This window comes from Falco rusticolus, chromosome 1 (genome assembly GCF_015220075.1).
Source record: "Falco rusticolus isolate bFalRus1 chromosome 1, bFalRus1.pri, whole genome shotgun sequence".
NCBI classification, from domain to species: Eukaryota; Metazoa; Chordata; class Aves; order Falconiformes; family Falconidae; genus Falco; species Falco rusticolus.
In genome coordinates this window covers 85,757,897-85,771,217 of record NC_051187.1, presented here as the reverse complement: position 1 = coordinate 85,771,217, position 13,321 = coordinate 85,757,897, and the positions used below count along the sequence as shown (strand labels likewise).

General features: G+C 44.4%; 1 long non-coding RNA gene across 1 annotated transcript; it reads right to left on the bottom strand.

Annotated features, from left to right (window-relative positions):
- Positions 1–2,262: 2,262 nt before the first annotated feature.
- On the bottom strand, positions 2,263–8,472 carry LOC119154121. Its single transcript, XR_005106336.1, has 3 exons — positions 8,462–8,472; positions 3,614–3,630; positions 2,263–2,358 (listed from the first exon to the last, which is right to left on the bottom strand). It is a non-coding gene; the product is annotated as an uncharacterized LOC119154121 (long non-coding RNA).
- Between the last annotated feature and the right edge of the window lie 4,849 nt (positions 8,473–13,321).

The window sequence follows — 13,321 nt, the reverse complement described above, 5'->3', positions numbered from 1 at the left end:
AAGCCAAGCAGTAGTGTTGGAAAACAGAGGGAGGAAGACAACCCCCAAATTTAATCTCACTCATGCTGCCTGCTGGGAGAGGTCCTTGCAGTGAACTGCTCACTAAACCAGGGTTCGCCTTGCGCAGAGCTAGAGCCATCCAAAACAGCCAGGGATCAGACTAATGATTTTGTGGTGTGGGCAGCTGGGGAACAGGCCTCAAGTCCACTCCTTGGCAGAATTCATTTAGCAATGTTGATAAAACTTATCACAGCAAGGCTGCCAAAAAGATGGGAATCACATGCTAGAGGAACCACACACTTTGCATGGGAAATGTATGATACAGAAAGATAAACCTCATTGTTGGAAGAAAATGTGGATTGTGACTATATTTATGGTCTTATCCAGTGACCTCCCACTTACCGGGTAAGTAAATCAATCCATCTGTGACCATCGGTGTCTGCGCACTGGGTAAGCACAGACCAGCTGGGCAAAGTTGCATCACCACATCAAATGAAACATTAAGTGTGACCTGTGGAAGTTTGGTCACATCAGTTACAGAGGGGAGAACTCAGAGAGGAAAATGTACTTTGGGCTGCTCAACGTATTTAAGAGGAAAAAAGGGAATGCTTTTCCCCAAGCCATTTTGGCAAAGAATGACAGGAAATTTCAAGTGACACTATCAAATACTGGTCATCCTCTAAATGCCATTGGGGTGGCAGGAATGGTGGGGGCTCGCAGGCTGCGAGGTAGGAACACACAGGAGGTCTGTTCATCTGTCCATGTGGGGTGTCTGCACCAGTCCTGCAGCTCACAGGACTTGGGGATTCCCATGCTTCCCAGCTCATTTGCCGAGAGCATTATAATTAGGAAGAGTGGTTTAATTTCTAACCAAAATCCACTTTCCTGCAAAGGAAAGTAATTACTTTGTGTCCTGCCCCAAAAGGTATTTCCCAGACACAAAGAACAATGATCCATCTTCTTATATGCAGTACTTTTTCAGGTGGGCAGACCATTGTATCCTCCCTCCAGTTTTCCTATTTCTAGACTAAAAAAACCTCAATTCTTTCAATGATTCATTACAGTCATTTTTTTTTAACACAACTGCCACTCTTGTTGAACTCTGGATTTCCTTCAATTCATTTTGGACTTTCTTAAAAAGAACTCCCCTAGACTGGATGTGAGATTATAGGTAAAGCTTCACCCATTTCTAAGCACAGAGAATTAATTTCTTCTCATATCTAAGACAAAGAATTTTTTTAGGCCCAAGAAAGAATCCTTAACTTTTTTTTTTTCTTCTCCAAACAGCATGAAAAGAAACTAGGAGGAGACAGAGAGAAGGAGAATCTTTTTCAGAAGTCATCCTGCCACCTGCAGCACTCCTCACTGCAAGATCCTGTGGATGCCCAACATTTACATAGCTTCAGGAAGAGAGTGGATGGAATTATGGAAGAAAAAAAAAAAAAATCATCGAAGAAACATCCACCCAGGGTTATCAAAGTATGACAGCTGTCCTGTCTGGGGAAGGTGTATCCTTATATGCTTGACCCATTCTTAGTCAGGCTTCTTCTTCAACTGATGGACAAAATGTGAGTCCATGTTTTAGAGGTAAATTTAATGGCCCATCAGTGGACGGAGGTAAATTTTTAGAGGTAAATTTAATGGACCATCCAACAATGGTCCCCTTGCTGAGGGACCTTATCTTGATGCAGAAGAATGCCAGGTATCCCTGTGCCTTCCTTGGAGAAGTCTGACTATTTTCAGGTTGGTGATGCTGAGCTGGGAAGAAGGGTAGAATGAAAAGCAGAACGTATGACTTGCACTGCAGCATGTCTGCTGCTCTCTGAAGGTGTGTCTGCAGCCCACCGTGTTGCTTCAGGAACTTTCCTATGCACAGAGGTAAGCAGCAACTATTAGTTCCCCAAAATTCACCCACCACAGGAATTCAGTTGTTGATGAATGGTCTTTTAGCTGCTCACAAAGGAGCTGTGTTAGATAGCATCCTCCCCTGCTTGGTGAAAGAGAGAAAGAGCACCCAGGCTTTGCTCGTTGGCATCATTAAGCAGAAGCAACTTAATTTCCTTCAGTTCCCTTGTGCTTCAAGAAGGTTTTAGTGTGCTGTGTTTCAGCTAGCACTGTTGGACAGCCAGGATCTGTCTCTGCATCCCTGTCTCTGCAAAGACCAGTCCCACAAAGGCTCAGCCACCTGGCCTTATCACTCCAGGATGCTCAGTTTTGCTCTTCTTGCAAGTTTCTCACCTTACTGTCCCCAGGCGGTTCCTTGTTGTCACAGCACTCTTCAAACTATCAGGCTGCAACAAGGTCTTTCATCATCTCATACCAGCACACTCTTCATGCCAGTCCCTCTGCTGCCTTCTCCTCGCCTCATCCAGGGCCTGCTCCTTCCTCAGCTGCTCCCTCTTCATTGGCTCTCAACCACTTAACAGAACCAGCCACAGCTGCACCTTGTCCATATCAGTCAACCCGCCACCTCTGAAGCCAACCCACAGTAGTATATTATCAATGCTAATTAACCCAGCTTCATTCTTCTACAATTCCCCCTTTTTTTCTTGTTAACAGTTCATACCTCATGTTTTTACCAATCATCACAAACTTTTTACAAATAAACTTTTCATACAGTCCTCTATAACTCCTCTACAATTCCCCCCACCCCACCCCTTTTTTTTTTTCCCCCTTTTTAACATTTCATACCATAGGTATTTAACAATCAACATAACCTTTTTACAAATAAACTTTTCATACTCTCCGGACAACTTGTCCCTGAATTCCTTCTTCACTTTTATCTTGGGCTTTTCATCTTCTGCAGGTTGATCACCTTTCTTCTTATCTGATTTCTTAGCATCTGGGATTTTGATTTCTTCAGAGGGTGGTTCTGATGAACTTGTAGTACCCTGTCCTTTCACCTCTTGGGTCACACTGGACAGTAACCTGAGTGAGCTTGCAGCAGCAGCAGATCTAGAATACAGCACTAACACATCATTCTGTGTCCTGAAAAACTTCTTAACATCTTTGTGGTCTCCCATTTCTTCTACAAGTGGAGACACCTTCAACAAGCATGTAAATGCCAGCAAGAATACCAGCAGCCCGAGCAGAGCAGCAACGGCCGGAGCTGCTCACGGTACCGCGCTGCTCCCGCGCCTTCCCCCGGCACAGCCATCACCGCTGTCTGGCCGGAACTGCTCTGGACCCGCCACTGCTGCAGGCTGCTGCCATGTCTGGCCACGTACTCTGCTGCTATCGCCTGTTACCCTCAGTCTCTAAACTCCACGGCAGTTGGGCTTCCTTCTCTTTGATCCCAACAGCTCACCTTTACCAGTGTCTGATCCAGATCCCCAGGCTCTTCCCGCCTATCTCAACATGATCTGGATCACAGGCTATACCCACCTGTCTCCACTGTATTGGGCACCGCTGTCACCACTCAAAACTTCAAACATCCCCCAGCACAGCCATCACCACTGTCACCACTCATTACACGCAGTCTCATAATCCGAAGGGCCTCACACAGGGCACCAATTGTCACAGCACTCTCCAGACTATCAGGCTGCAACAAGGTCTTTCACCATCTCATACCAGCACACTTTTCATGCCAGTCCCTCTGCTGCCTTGTCCTCACCTCATCCAGGGCCCACTCTCTCTTCTCTTACTTCTTTCTCTCTCTGCTTTTTCCTCGGCTGCTCTCTCTTCATTGGCTCTCAACCACTTAACTTAACCAGCCACAGCTGCACCTTATCTACATCAGCCAACCCACCGCCCCTGAAGCCAGCCCACAGCTGTATATTACCAATGATAATTAACCCAGCCTCATTCCTCTACACCTTGTCTGGGGGCTCTGCTTCCTGAAGCTCTGTGATGCAGGCAGTGGGCAACCAGGCAGGCAGTGTTTCCCCCATGCTTAGTCTGCAATGAGTATTTACACTTTGGAAGCCGGGGCAGTCCTGTCCAGCCTCACACCCTGGCTGTGCTGGGTAGTGCTCTCTCCTCTGCAGCTCAAATAAAAACAGTTTCTGCCTGCCTTTTATGAATAGGGTTTATTTTACTATCTTGCAGACACCCCAAGTCTACAGGAGTGAACGCAGCTTATGGGAGGTGCCAGTGGAGGGAAATTCACTGTTCCAGCAGCAAAATGTCTGATGCACAAGGGAGCAAGAAAACCACTTCTGCATGAAAGGGGATGACATTTCAGCTACAAGGTAAAAATGAAACAGTACCAGAAAGAGCAAGAAGCAAACACACATCTGATAGCAGGCAGTCCATGAAAATCAGCATAGGCTTTAAACAACATTGAAAAACACTTAACAGCAATAGACACCTGAATCCCAGATCCACCATTTCTGCTGGGGAGTTTTCACACCACCAAGGAAAAAACCAAAGTGCTTGGTGTTTTTTCACAGAATGTTACAGTGGGTACAAGCCAGAGCTTGTCCATCAATGGCAAGAGTTGCAGGAGTGGAGCTATCCTGCAGGGCTCGTAGTGCTCTAGGAGGAAGAAATGCACCATCCCCTGAAATATTCTGGTTAAGTGAAGATATTAGAACTGTTAAGTTCAACAGATGGTAGTGCTGATCTTTGTAATTTCTGCACTTTCCCTGCTGCAGAAGTTCTCAACATTTTTCTGGTTTGCAGCTACCTCTGTTTTCTGCTGCCTGGTAGATCCCTGAATAGCAAACTTCAGCTGCTGACGATGGTTTTGATTTCTTAATTACTTTCCATGGGGTCAGAGGCAGCCCAGAGACCCCATTTCCCCTTGGGATTTGTAGACAACAGACTGAAGGCAACTGATAAGTTTATTTAAGTATCTGCTCTTACTTTGAAGCCCTGGAGTTCCTATTAATAGCCTAATGATACTTCATATGTGCTTGGGGGAGGAAATTGCTCACACACACACACACACACACGTCATTTACCCTTGAATAAAGGTAATGGGACCCTGACACTGTTCGTATGTCTCTGTGGAGGATGGGACACTGCAGCACGAGCACCGCTGAACAGCTTTGGGAAGGTAGGCGACTCATGTCTCATCAGCCTGGAGCAGTGGCAGAGGAAGCTGTGACTGTTTACTCCAAACATACAGGCAATGTTGCAGCGTTTAATCACTAGAGGCAACATCGTGTCTAGCTTAACCTCTAGCTAACAGCAGAAAAAGGACTTCCTCTGTGGACTTTTGAACTGAGTCCAGCCATTTGTTTTCTTAAGCAAGTATTTTCAGCCATGTCATTCAGGCATGATAGTAGTTAAGACTTCAGGAATGAAGAGGCTATTTGCCATAGCCCTTCAAAACTTGCCATTAACTCCTATTATAAAAAAGAAACCAAACCTTAGTTCTCATGCAAAAACTTGTTTTAACTCCAGAACCTAATTATGCGTCTTCAGAGAGTTAAAGGATAGGGTCAGTGTCTTCTCTCTACTAATGTAAGAACACATTCAATGCTCTTGTTTTGATCTTTATTTAGATTAAGAAGTACTTTCAGATCCAGGGGGTAAATTAGTCAGACCCTGGAGAAAAGTGAATATTCACTCTACTGCAAAGGAACTCTGTTCTCTCAGGAGCACCTGATGCTTGCTCTTCCTCCTCCACAACTTATCTTGTATGCCTTATGGCACAAATCAGCACCAACCTCAGTGGGTCAAAGGAACAAGGAGCACACATGGAGGAAGAAAGGGTACAGATGTCCCTGGCTCTGCTCTCTGGTTCTCCACTGCTTTGCACCTGCAGCAATCTGACAGTCTCATTTACACCACTGCAGAACAGCTGCGTTTGTGGCGCTGATATTACTCTGCCCTTTTACCAAGGAAGCTCTGAGCAGAAATTGGTCCAACAAGGGGCATGAGATGTAGCAGCATTCCCCGCTTTTCTGGCACAAGAATAAATAAGTACAGAAGGTACATTAAGGAACCAAGCATGGTCAGTCTGTGTTCCAGGGTTTCAGTGATCGGTGCCTCTATCGGGAAGATCTTCCGCCAATCTCAGTAATTGGAAAAAAAATATATACTTGGGGATTTCTGTCCCAATTAAGTTTCATAACAGAATTTAATAAATGAGAGGTACAGGGGACTAAAATTTGAAAGGAGGTCAGATTACCAAGTTCTAAACAAAGAATCTTATTTCCTTAGGCTGTGTCTCCTGTAAGAGATAGCATCTTTCCGCAGCCTCGGCTATTACTGGATGGTTTAATGTGAAAGAAGCTTTCAGGATGTGGAAAATGGGCTATTGACCACAAACACGGGTTGTTTAGGGGTTTTGTTTTTTGTTTATTTTTCAGCTGCACTAGCTGTTCTAATAAAAAAAAACATTCCCAACACTTACAAACCTTGACTTTTCTATGTCCCGTGGCCATTGCCTGCACTTCTACCATCACTTTGCCAAACACACCACTGCCACTATCCTAAGGTGGACAACCAAGCAGTGCCCAGCAATACGAATCTCACAGCCTGGACTTTCCAAGCAAATGCAAGAAGGAAAACAACTGCCTGTCCTTGCAGTATTTCAGACTGTGCCCAGTAAGAAGCCTTTTGGCAAAGAAGCAGGATGCTGTTTCTTCTCTTGTCTTTCACTGCACAGACCGAAAGCACGAGTCTTTGTCTAACATGGAAATAGATTCTGGAAAATGTGTTGCTGAAAGCAGTTTTGCAGTGCTAGGGGGGAATATCAGTAAGAGATCAGCTCTTTCTCATCTATATATTCTATTACTCAGCATCACAGGCTTGATTTTTCTAAAGCTCTCAACTAAATGCTCACCTGCTCATCACTTACCATCAAGGTGACATTTTCAGAAGAGTTCATCAGCCGTTTAGACTGAAACAAATTTTAAAAAAACCCCTCATCTTTGTCTCCCCACTTCTAAGCCAACCCCACTGAAAACCAGCATTAGTTCTGAATGGGAGGTAAGGCTATCTAAAGAGCCTGGAAACCAACGTAGGCAAACTTCTGTGTGTATATCAGCAAATGTGCAGGGATGGTTTTCAATTAGATGCCTCACCACTTCCCTGCAGCTGGAGAGGAAGCATTTTTATTTCATCACCTAAATCATTTTCCCCCATAGTCACCACATCCATGCACGTTTGGGGTGACAGCTGCTGGGAGAGGTGGGTCTCATTCAGGGTGTGCAAATCTCAGCCTGTGTTTCCAATAGTGCAGGAGTTCTGAGGACTCTGACCCAAAATCTACCTCTGTCACCTCAGAATAAATTTCTACTTGTAAGATTTCCAGCTGAAAAGGAAAGTCAGTCTATTACTCATGAAGCAGGTACACAAGTCCTTGGTTTTCAAGGGAGCTGAAACTGTAAAAGGCACTGCTAGAGCACTGATAGGCTCACATTTGTTTGCCGTTAACAGGTCTCAAAATACACAATAGCATCATCAATGGATAAAACAAAACAAAACAAAACAAAACAAACCCCCCAAAAACCCCCAAACAAACAAACACACCCCCCCCCCAACAAAACCCCACCAGCCCACAACCCTACTGCAATTACACGAAGACATAGTGAACCAGCTTCAAAACTGCTTTGATCACATGTCATATCCTTGCCCAGGCTGAGGGGGAAATACGCTTTTTCTTGTATACTTTCCAAGAAATATGTAGCAATTCCCAAAACAAGGCCAGGGCATCATTTTTTTGCTGTACCTGGGATGAAATAGCACCAGAGGTAGCCTTCCCCCTCCCTTGCACCTGCTAGTCTTGAACTCACACAAGAATGCCAACAGACTAGTGTTTCCAATTTCCAAAGAAATTCTTAGTCATCCTTGCTGATTTAATTTTGGCCTGCACCCTTTGAACTCTGAGCATGCATTAAACTTCAAGGCAGCTTTTATTTTTCAAAAGGAAGTGCTTGTGTATGCACGGAAATTGTTGCCATTTTCTTTGCTCTGCTGTGTTTTCTCTGTTGAGGCAAAATAGAAATGAGGGGCTGAGTATCATCACAAGGTTGCTTGTTTCTGGGACAATACAGTCTGAGCTATCCTGAATGAAAACACTTTGGTTTACATCATAGTGAATAATTTTGTTTTGGTGGATTTCACACTTTTGTGTGTCCACTCAAACTGCTCCAGCCCCTCCCAGGGCTTCAAGTACATCTTGTTGCAATCCCTTGATGTTTTCTGGCCCCCATAATCAGAGTGCATCTCCCATGATGTCCTATAGCCTCAAGGGCAGAAAGTCTTCTCTTTTGGTAGGGGCAGGCAAAGAAACAGAGGGATGTTCTGGGAAGCAAAGGGCCACCAGAGATCCTTGCCTATTGACAATAGTATTCATAAGAAGTGTTCAAATGCAAGTCTTGGGTGCGTTTGCCAAATGTTCCAAAAGAAAAAGAAAAGTCATTTGCTTCTAAAACTTGTCAGGTTTTTCTATGTGGGATACCCTCTGTGTGATCAATTAGGAGTTGGTTCAACCGAGAGTTGAAAACAAGCTTGTATACAACCTGACATTTCGCTAACAGTGCATTTAATCACAAAAACGTGTCACTTCTCTCTGCTCAAAGACATTTTTCATTTGCTGCTTCTCTTTCCCTGAGACAGAGAGGTTCCAGTTGCAATCCTTTCCTAAAACAGGACTGACACAATCCCCGCTCATCTGAGTGTAATCCTGACAACAGCAGCTGTCATTCTTTGTGCAAAGAAAGCTTTGTCACTGCTTGCTTTGGTGTTCATTTCAAGTGTTTTCCTGGTCACCACATCCATTTGTGCTGCTGATTATGTCCCACAGCAGTAGAAATCAAATGTTTTATACATTCCTTGTATCATTGGTGCAGATTTAGTTTTCAGATGGAGGAAAAAAACCTCACACACAAACAACTTTGTAATTAAATCCTAAATCCATCTGGATTTAAAGGCAAAGGCAAGACTAACTTTAATACCTGCAGCGGCTCTCCCATGGGGATAAGGAATAGCTCTGATTTCCCCTCCACCCTTCCGAGGCCAGTAAGAAAACTCAGCTGAAATCAAGAGGACATTGAAAATGAGAGGATGTGAAGAACAGCCTTCCCACAAAGCCAGTCCTCTGCCCAGCAATACTCACTCTCCCATCTGGCCCCAGCACGTACAGCTCCCGTGAGCTACGATCCAGCCAACAACCGGAGCGTGTAGGTGGGAGGTCATTAGCAGAGATGCTCCTCTGAAGAGGATAGTCAGGCTACACAGACAGAGGGGTACCCTACAAGCAAGCGGGAGGAATGGGTCCAAAGCGTTGCAAATCAATGCTAAGGGTGCACTGCCAGTTCCTGGAGAGAGGGCATAAGGCTGAAGAGATGATGTGAAGTTTTAATCTATGATGTAAAAGTTGGCTAGCGATGGTTTTTTTGCTCTTATGGTGGTTCCAGGGAGAGAAATGGGGATTATTGCATGCCTGACAAAGGCAGAGGAGCTGAGTGTGTACAGGGTGGTGTCTCTACCACAAATAGCACTTTCCTGGAGATCTCCAGAGTGTGGGGATTTACAACAATGCTGCAAGGCAATGTGAATTCTGTTAAAGGCGTCCTAGTGCCTGAATAGTCTCTGTTTCCTCTGGTCAAACTATATGAGACATGGGGGTGGGTGAGAATACAAGCTGCCACAATCCATCTGTGCCCAACAGAAGCACACACCCTGTGATGGATGAAGAACTTGCATACAGAACTTTCCACCTGCTTGTCTGTATCGACTACTCACAACACAATTTTCTTCTGACACAAAAACCTGCACAAAAAAAAAATCCAACAAAAACAAAAAAACAACCCAAAAGCAAGATCTTCTGCCTTGCCCTATGAAATACCTGCCAGTATCCTTAAGAATAACTTTTATTTTTGATTGTAAGTATCTATTTTATTTTCACTTGTTTTTTTGTACCCACACATATTTCATGCCAGCACAGTTCATGTGTTGGCCCTATCACAGTTTTATTGCATTGTTATTTTATTTACTTTTTGCATTGTGAGGTGTGTTGTTAGGCAAACCTTCTGTTTCTCAGAGTGGAAGCCTTATCTCTTTGGTGGATGTTCCTTGAACACTCCTTGCTCACAAACAGTGCCTGGGATTCAACAAATATGACCAACAAGGTCAACGGAACTGCAAAGAGCATCACACTTCAGTCCCACATCTCATAACACATGAGTTATCACTAGTTTGTTTTCAAGTTGGTTTTTTTGTAAGCCAAGTTTTTTAGGACCTGTAGGTTGAGAAGATGACAGTATAGAGTGTTGCTACACAAGTTAGAACAGTGTGAAAGCATTCATAAATGACAGTTCACATAGGAAAAAATGAGATCATTTCTTGGATGTTTCAGTAAATCAGTAAGGTACTGTGATTTCTGATGACAGCAGTTATGAACCTACTGCCTATGGAGTAACCCCTGATGCACAGCATATTTAGCTACACAGGTATCAGTCTGCAAAAGCTGTGTGTTAGAGGTGAGGTATTCAGGAATGACTTTTAATCACACAGTATTTTCTTTTGTGATAATTTTCATCTATGCAAGCCATTAGTTATTGGGGAACCAGATGGATCTGCGCTGCTTTCTTATCCCTCTATTTTACCCATGCTGAATCTCCTCTGTGCTGTCTGTGTCACATTCACTTGGTAATGACCAATGGGCAATGACAACTGACTAATGACAGATTGGGTGTTTTATTGATGTTGTTTGTACTGCTGCTTTTGTTTTCATGGCATCAGTGAATTTCACAGTGTTTGATCTTCACAACAAAATAAAAATCATGGGAAGGCAGTGCTGAAAACCTATTGCTGTTTGGGGTGTGCTCAGTTAGGAAGTACCTGGGATCCTGGGATAGGGATTACTGGTTCTGTGCGCAGCCTTGGACGGAGCTCTGGATCGGCGTGCCGCTGTTTGAACACCAGCATGTGCATTTCAGGTGTAATAAGAACAGTTCTGCTACAATGAAAACTACTTGCTGGATGACAGAGCATCCCTGAAACAACTGAGAAAGTGATGGTCTCTCTTCAGTCCACCACTGAGGAATCTGTGTTTATGGAGAGCCTTCACCCTCAGGCATGCAGATATGGACTGCCATAAGAGTGTGTACGGAGTAAGTACCCTTGTTCATCAGGATGTCAGGCAGTTTAGAGGAGGTACACACAACTCCCATGGGAATACCAGGCCAAAAGCTGGCTTAATCTGCACACAGCACAGGACAGTGGATATGAAGCTGCTTGGGTGACCATCAACCCATCTGGCTCCATTAGATTGTCATGAGCACTGGATTCCAGTCACTTCTCTGCTTCTGCAAGTGCTCAGCAACCTTGTGTGGCTGCCAGAGCTCAACCTGTTTCCTAAACACTGGTGAGACCTGCCAGAGTTCAACCTGTTTCTCAAATACTGGTGAGACAGGACAGGTATTCCTGCATGGAATTAATTTCTCCACGTGGGAAAGACCCTTAGGGAGCATGCCTCTTATTTTCAGCTCTGATTGCTTGGAGGAGACTACTTAAGGAGTAATTTCCCATTCAAAGTGGGAAACACAACAGAATCTGACCATTTGGCATTTTCTTCTAGAAGGGAAAAAAGGTGCAAATTTGAGCACGTTAAGCAGTGACATAGAATTGCAGAGCAGGTAGTTATAAAAAGACGTGGAGAAGTTCTCCCTGCCTGTTTAGGTGTGCAAGTCTAGCTCTTCACAGCTGTTGGAGCAGTACATTTTTAAGACTTTGTTTTTATATCATGGACATGCAAACCAAGGTTTCGTGGTTTTCTGAGCCTTTTCTATAGAAACCTAGAGGTCCAGCAAACGACACAGGATCCCGGGTTGAGTAGCATGAAGTGGCAGGGAATAAGACCCTGCAGAGGATGAGAAGCAAAGGCTTCTTTGCTTCCACATGTGAAAAGAGGAGTGAGGACATGGAGCAGCTGAGAAGCCAAGAAAGAGGTGAAAAATGTCATTACACAGAAGGTTGTCCGTGCTTGGTGAATAACGTGGCTATAAGTTTCAGCAAAGGCCAAAACAATCATGAGGAGGAAACAGGCTGGTGAAAGGGAACAATAAAGTCCAAAGAGAAAGAAAGCTCAGAGGTTTTACTGATGACCAAGGAAGGCAAGTCAACTAAATCCATCCCAGAGATGTGGAAGGATTCCTGCAGGGAACTGCAAATGAAAAGGTACCATAAACCTAAACCTGACTTCAGCATCATAGGGGAGATTTGGCAGGATGGTGCTTCTAGCTGTGGTGCTGCTTGTATTGCCCTGCCGTGCTCTGCAGTATTTCCAGACCTCCTCCCCCAGTGCATCAGGCAACCCTTTTGAATGTCATACCCCAGCACCTGCCACTACAACGCTGCTGTTACTGATGTTCCAGTAATGCATGGTCAGAGTGGGACACCTGTGTTTAGCACAGCACAGGCATGGGGAAAATCAGCACTTCTCACCCCCCTGGAGCCAGACAACCAAAAAGGGGTGCAAGAAAGGGGAAGATAAGACCATTATTAACAGAGACAATTACCCCATACTCTGAGGGATGCCCTCATGTGATGTGCACAGCATTGAGGTGTTAAAAGTCTGAGACATCTAGAGGCAAAGAAGATACGGACCACTGCCTTCACCATGTTGGTTTGGACTGGGAAGGCAGAGGACTAAGCAAACTACCCGTGCTCTGTCAATGGCTGAGTTTGTAACTGAAATTGCCCTCTGCAAGTCAGTTTGGTGACACAAAGAGCTGAATTTTTTACCGTGCACAGAGAAAATAAGAAACTCTCACATCATCCCATTGCTGCATCTTCACTAATAAATTACATGGAGCCAGGACACAGCCTATGATTGATGAAACTGTCTGATTTTTAATGTTTCTTCACACACCTTCAGCCTATTCCAGCTAAGGGTCTTCCATATCATACTGGGGAAAGTATAAAGCTGACCTGTTTTGGGGCAGCAGGTTCTCAGACTAGTCCTGCCTTATTTTATTTATTATAAAAGGTGAAATAGCAAGAGCTTTGCAAAGGACTTGTGGTTACTTAGCTACTCTGGCATGATGCTGCTGAAAGCTGCTGTGTGAAATCTAAGTCACACACAGGTTAGTTGGCATTTCAGAAAAGACTGATGATCCCAGGAAGATAATAATCTGCAGCAGCTGGAGCTGCTATTATCCTGGAGGCTTGGGAATCTCCCCCACCCCCACCCCCGCCCCTTGTTTTCTTTCTTTCTCTCTTTCTTTCTGCTTTAGAGATTATACTTGAAAACCTCTAAGGATGTTCTTATAATAGGTACAGAAAATAAGATGGTAAAGCTCCATCCCTGCCCATCAAGGCTGTGAGACTTTGTTTTCATGAGCAAGAAAATTCACAAGAATGATATGGTTAAGAGTTGTCCTTAGGACGTTCCTCACCACCTGACCTGTCATGCAGATTT